This window comes from Amblyomma mixtum, chromosome 9 (assembly GCF_055824585.1).
Source record: "Amblyomma mixtum isolate Tamu chromosome 9, ASM5582458v1, whole genome shotgun sequence".
NCBI classification, from domain to species: Eukaryota; Metazoa; Arthropoda; class Arachnida; order Ixodida; family Ixodidae; genus Amblyomma; species Amblyomma mixtum.
In genome coordinates, this window is record NC_143020.1 from 26,144,610 (window position 1) to 26,151,331 (window position 6,722).

Consider the following 6,722-nt stretch of genomic DNA (forward strand, 5'->3'; position numbering starts at 1 on the left):
CATGCATCATCGCTATCAGGTGCCCCAAGCAGCAATATAGCCCTGCTTTGTGGAGATTGTAAAGAAAACAAAAAAGGCAAAAAAGTGCGCAAGTGTGAGCCCAAGTTGCATGAAGTTCCAGTCATGGAAAGGTATGCAGACCAAGCGACACGTGAAATCCTTGAGGCATTGGCGATACGGGAAATAGGACAGTGGTGCGTTAGTACACCATCAATCTCTCTATCAAGAAAAGAAATTTCCTGCTTGAATGAACCCAATAGGAGATAAAAGCAAGATCTTTTTGACGAGGAAACAAAAAGCGCGGGTTTTCCAATAAAATTTTAGTTGACAGTCAGCTTCGTCTACGTTGTGTGTGTTCCTTTCTATGTCTGCGTTTTGTTATTTCAGCTGTTCCCACCAAGAAGTATGAACCAACTAGCTCAGTTTTCTACTATTTTATCTTCGGCTCTGGTTTTTAATGTGGATGCTTCACACTGTTTTGCTAATTATCTTCTACTGCATTAAAATACTATAGCAGTGCTAGATACTTAACGATTGTAAGAGTTATTTATTGCTGGCATTGCTTCTGGCTGTGTTCGGAGTCATCATGCGATGTGTCGTACGTGCGAGTTTGAAGTTATCAATAGGTCTGTCTTATGTCAAATAAAAAGCTGATAGCATGGAAGTGTGCCGTGTTCTTCCCTGTGATGCCTAAATTGCTCGTGGTTGTTTTTCATCTCGCACCAACTCTTCTAAGAATACGTTAATATAAATTTTGTTTCACTGCATTCGGTCTGCTAGACATCATCATCATCTTCTTCAGCCTGACTACGCCCACCGTAGGGCAAAGGCCTCTCCCATGTCTCTGAAATTAACCCCCGTCGTTTGCCACCTGAAGCCCCTATATTTTTGAGGAAGTTGAGAAAACAGAGAGGACTCAAAACTCAGGAAGCCGCAGAGAGCTAAGAATGAAAAAATGCCAGGTGTAACGATAAGAAAGTGAAAGAGGGGAGAGTGTAACAAGGTACAGACGCGAATCTACAACAACCTAGCATAAATGAAGAAGATGAAGGGGGGATGAGCGGGTGATGTAATGTGAAGGCAAGAAACCCGGTTGTTACTAAGGGGGAAAGCAAAGGATTCCAAGAGAAGGCGAATGAATCGGGGGACGAGAGAAAATTGCTTGGTGTGATGAGATTTTGCAGTTCTTACATATAAGTTGGGCGCACCTGATCGAGAGTTGAGCTAAAGCGGGTTAAGCGATTTCGTAGATGCCTTTTTCCTTCAGTTGGCGTTGTGACTGTCGTGATGATTTTCACATTTTTATTCCGCTTAGGAGATAAGTTTGATTTCATTTCATTGTCGCAATAACTCTGGAACGTGATATGTACAAGCTTTTTGTCCTGTTCAATATTATCGATCAGATGTTTATTTGTTTTTTACGTATAATTATACATTTCACCGCGGTACCATTGCTCGGTCCATTTTCTAATTTCTAAAATGCTTACATGTCTCAAGCCTACTATGTGGCAGGCAGCCCATCTGTTCACCCGGACATAGGCAACGAGCGATGTGTGTCCACCTGAGAGGGTACACCTGGATTAAGGCCTTCAAGGCGAATGCCTTCTGCACAAAAGCCTCTAGGTCAAAAGCATTTAGGGTAACGGCCTGATGGTAAAGACATTACACCTTTACACCTTACACCTTTACACCTGGAGGGCAAATTAAATGAATTGTTTTACATTTGTTGTGTTAAGTGCCCATAAATCAGAAATTGGTGTGTGAGCCAACATAAGACTCTAAAGGTAGAAATAACCAGGCTGAGGCCTTTTTGCCTTCACAGATGCCATATATATAAAAAAATAAAATATATATAACTTTTCAATGAGTGTGTGTTTTTGAGCCCTCCTAATTATATTTGCTTACCGCTGCTTCCTGCTTGGCAGGCGGATGGCAGAAAAACTGCGCAAATATTTAGTGTCGGAGGAAGAGAGACTACGGACTTGTATGCCTCTGCAATTTGGCGGTAGTGACTGGGACTTATAGAGGCAGACGTGGATAACGTTAGAGTAGATACTGGACTTCAGCACTTGAATAAGTAGGGGCATTCCAGCCCCAGAGTAAAACGCATCAGGTGAACCAGGTTAGCAGCACTTAGCTCGGGTGCCTTTCTTGGAATGAAAGCTATAAAAAAAATTCACGGAAAAAGACTCACAAATCAAGGAAATTTATGAATGTTGCCAGAGTACAGTACGCTTTGTTGCAGTGTGTACCAGTTCAAGATAAAGGTAGAGTCGGCTAATGTGGCCAATGGGGTGTGTTGGAACATAATTACAGGCAGAGTGGCGCACAAAACATAAGGACAGAACGAGCGCTCGTCCTTTTCTGTATGTTCTGTCACCACACGCCTTGCAAAATCTTCAGCAGAGGTGAGCTCGATTCTCTTGTGTCTCATCATTATCATCAGCAGCCTGACTACGTCCACTGTAGTGCAAAGGCCCCTCCCATGTCTCTCCAATTAAACCTGTCCTTTGCCAGTTGCCGCCACAGTATCCCCGCAAACTTTTTAATCTCATCCGCCCACCTAACTTTCTGGCGCCCCCTGCTACGCTTGCCTTCTCTTGGAATCCACTCCGTTACTCTCGCTTCTCACGTGCTCGTAAAAGAAGAAATGAGAGCGAGGATGGGAGGCGCCTAGTGGCTTTGGTGTCAGTCTCGCGTGCGGCACGTGATGGGTGTTAAACAGACTGAAAACATCTGCGCAGTATCATTGCAGTCCTAGGGAAGTTCATAATCACTTCCCACTCTACTACCTTGCGAGAAAAAAAACTGAAACATGTAGATAAATACTTCACTGTCGCGCTACAGCTAACGCTGAAACATTCGCCTTGCAAGCTTGGAACCTGCCTTGGATTTTTTTTAGATGTAAAAAAGTGTATTATTCCTGGCTCTCGTTATATAGTGAAAAGTGAAATTATAATCGATGGTTGGGAAGTTTTGTTGAGATATGCAAGACCATTGCAACATCTATGAAATTGCGGCTCTTCTTGTATAACCCTTTCCTCTGGAAAGAATCGGTAGGCCGCAAATGCAATGACTTCAGCGAAGCAATAAGATTGTATTTGAATTATCATTCTACGCATTGACATGACAAAGATCTTTGTGTGTAGAGTGAGTTGTGCAATTAAAAATTGCTGAGGATACTTAGGCTGCGGGTTAAGGGAATGACGCCATAGCGCTAATGGGTTATTAGTGATATATGCAGAATTGATCATTCTCGACTGTACATTATAAACACTTGGATGTTCTCATACCTCTCTCCTGTCGCAGTGGTTCAGGGGTTAAGGGATGTGCAATTGCCCTGTAACGACAGGTACTACCACCGGATTGTTACTATCGGTCGGGGCTTGTGCGACAAACAACAACCTCTGACGGCTGATCATCATTTTATCGCCAGTTTCCAGTGGTCAAGTTGTGATAACGCCACATGGTCTTGCGAACTAGCTGACCCGCCTGAGTAGCTTCTCCGGCTATTTTTCGCTCAAAATGTCCAGGAGATCACGGTGACGCCGGACTTTCTGCAGAGCGAATCCTCAGTGCACAAACTTTTCAAGGACACAGAAAGCGTGTTGCAAAATGCGCCTACAAATTTTGTCATGAACAACCTCCAACTTGCCCAGCGTTCTACCTTAATGTAATGGCGTTGAAAAGTAAAACCGGGATCTAGTGTGTGGTTGTAGGTTAGCTATTTGCTGTTCACAGTCAACATACCTGGCATTTGACACGTAATCCCTCATTCTCTGGCGCATAAATGAAAATACGCTCATTCCTGTAGGCACTGAATAAAAGAAGCGGTCGCCTTTGCTGACTTTTGCGAAGAATACGAAATGCGCACACGTGCATGCAAACTTCACTGTCAAAACTGCACCAACTAGCCCCATCCGCTACCCTTCTGAACTTCGCTAGGCAACGATTAGTATAGGTTGAAGTACCCGATTGCATACTGTTGGAGTTCGGAAATTTTAAGAGGAAAATAAGTGCATATACTTTGCTTGTCCGCACCTGGCGTGTGTCATAGCCCCTTAGAACATAATCGCGATCGCAAAAGTGCACAAGCTGAGCAAGACGGGCCTCGTTTTGGGAAACAAATGAATAGGACAAAGCCCTGACACAATCAACATTCAAAGCTGCTCAGCCATTAGAGAGCAGATAGGGAGAGGCGAGAAGTTCCTTGGACAAGCTACGTTGCTCTGATAAGTATATCCTGCTTGTCAGCGGACGTACCAGTGAGTGGTCATTGAGGAAATAGGTGGGGGATGTCCTTGCTAATGAGCTAGACGTAGTGAGCTGATAAGTAAGTTTTCACGAACCTACATTTCGCATGCGCAGAGCGGAGAGACAGATGCGGTCACATACCCGCTTTAGATTACCCGCCTCAAAGGCCGAATATGACCCTCATCTTGAATCATCGAGGTGTTCTGAGGGTACGTGGCGGCGCATTGCTCACTGGTCAGTTGTAGCAAGCAACATTGCAGTAGAATTCTTTTGCAGTGAAGCTCGACTGAATGGGGCGGCGGGCATGTGAGCTCCCACATTGCACCAGGTACCTGGCCCGAACACTCTCTGAAATTTTAAAGACATCTGCGCTGGTAAACATCTATTCAGGGCTGACAAACCGTCGAGAAATTGGCAATACACTAATGACGGACTTTTTTGCATCGTGCATTTTGGCGCGCCTTTTAGGCCGAGGAATCTTTACTTAGTTCTAGGCTTTCCATTGTCGCGTCGCACTTTTACTGGCAGGTGCAACGCTGCGATGGTTCAGCGTGATTAGAGAAGAGACAATTGCTGCTAGAGGAAAACGTTCCACGCTTCACAAATCATCCAATGGCAGAGGGTGTTGTGAATGGTTGTAGAGACAAGAAAAAGTAGGGAAGGAAAAAAGAGTGTACACTCAATTCATAATAAAAGTATTTTCCGGCCACACCCTGAAGTCGATTCCTTAGCAAGATAGCCCAAACTCAACAAGGCAGCAAGTGTTCCTGCCCCATTTGTAGTTGTACGCTAAGTTTTATGTACTGCAGTTGGCAGGTAGCCGGAGCGGAAACAGTGGGCACAGTTATTTTTCCTCGCATCTTGCCTGCGCAGCAGCCAATTATTTATCGTTGCCTAGTAGCAAAAGAAAATATCGCAAGGGTGTCTAGACAAAAGCTTTTGCCACGAGCTATGCTGTGCTTGCATTTTCACATTTCATGGTCACCGCCGCAGGCACACCGTACATTCACTTATTGTTTGCTACACATGCCGCGACCTGAGCGCTCGTGATGTACACAGTTTTCGTAGCGTTTTACACAATATTCCTGATGTCTGCCAGTGACTTAGTGTCTTTGTTTGGAAAGAGTGTGGCTGCCTTTAAACTCAGCGCCGCGAATGACAACCGGTAGTCAAATGTTTGAGGAGCGGCTCTAGCACTTACTGACACCAGTTTTGCGGTGCTTTGCTGGCATCGACGTCACAGATAATCCAAGTATACTATTTTATGTTGCCGCACGTAACGTAAATATCTGAATTTGCATCATTCTCCCTGCGCAACATGAGTAATAGTATTTAATGAAGATAACACGTAATCCTTAATGGGAACAATTTGTTTTTTAGCTGTTGTTACCTATAGGGGCCTACGTATATGGAAATTGAATTTCAGAGCTTAATGTATATGTTTAAGAGAAGTTCTTTTTGGGCTAGTTGACAATTCATTATTTAAACGCGTAAAAACCACACGCACAAACAAGACAAGAGAACGGGAGAGAGCGCCTGTCACAAGTGCTTTATTTTGTAGAACCTACATGCATGTATAGAGACGGCCCACTTTTACTGAATCATATCAGATCCTGCCCTTCACGTTTTTGCGAGCCATGCATCTGAGCTATGCGTTTCCTTGCCAGAAGCAACAATAGAATATCCAGAGAACTGATTCCAGCGTTTTTTATCAACAAGAAAGCCAGTTTGTGTGTCAGCAAAACATCTGCACCTTTGTATCAGGCGGAAAAAGGTTTTGTTTTTTTTAGCGATGTTTATCAAGTAGAAATTGATGCGTAAATATGTTATTTGCGCAGGCGCTAGTTGTGTGTTGTGGTGCTCGGCCTCGTCTTGTCGTTTGTGTGAGTGTGTGTGTGTGTGTGTGTGTGTCTGGTTTTCGCGCCTTTAAATTACGGTAAATGTATATGCACTTACTGCTGAGAGTTAAGACTGGTAATGAGGAATAATTGGCATTTTCTCATACTAGGAAAGACAAAAATTTCTATTATTCCTTACTGTGAAGTACAACATGTTTTAATTTGGCGGAAAGATGAAGGAGCCCCAGTGTGCCGTAATGTATTTGATGTGTCTTACATCCACCGCAAGAGACGCGTGTTAAAATATGAATGACCGGAGAACACAGGCAGTGAATATCTGAGCCATTCATTTGGGCTTCTTGCGATATCAGTTGCGTGCATTTTTGGCGCTTGTCGCTCTGGCTTCCAGAACTCGAACTTATGGACTGTCTAATGCACTCAACTTCATGGCAAGAGACTCGACACTAGTGGTTATATTTTGTAAGCGTGTAGATTGACAGGCACGTTTAAATTTTTCTTTCGAGCATTTTCCATGTGACGTTAATGAGAGTTTTGATATACTTTACAGGTTGATGAAGGCAATTTTAGTCCACAAAGCTGAGCAGGCTCCCCTTCCTCGGGCTGTCTTTC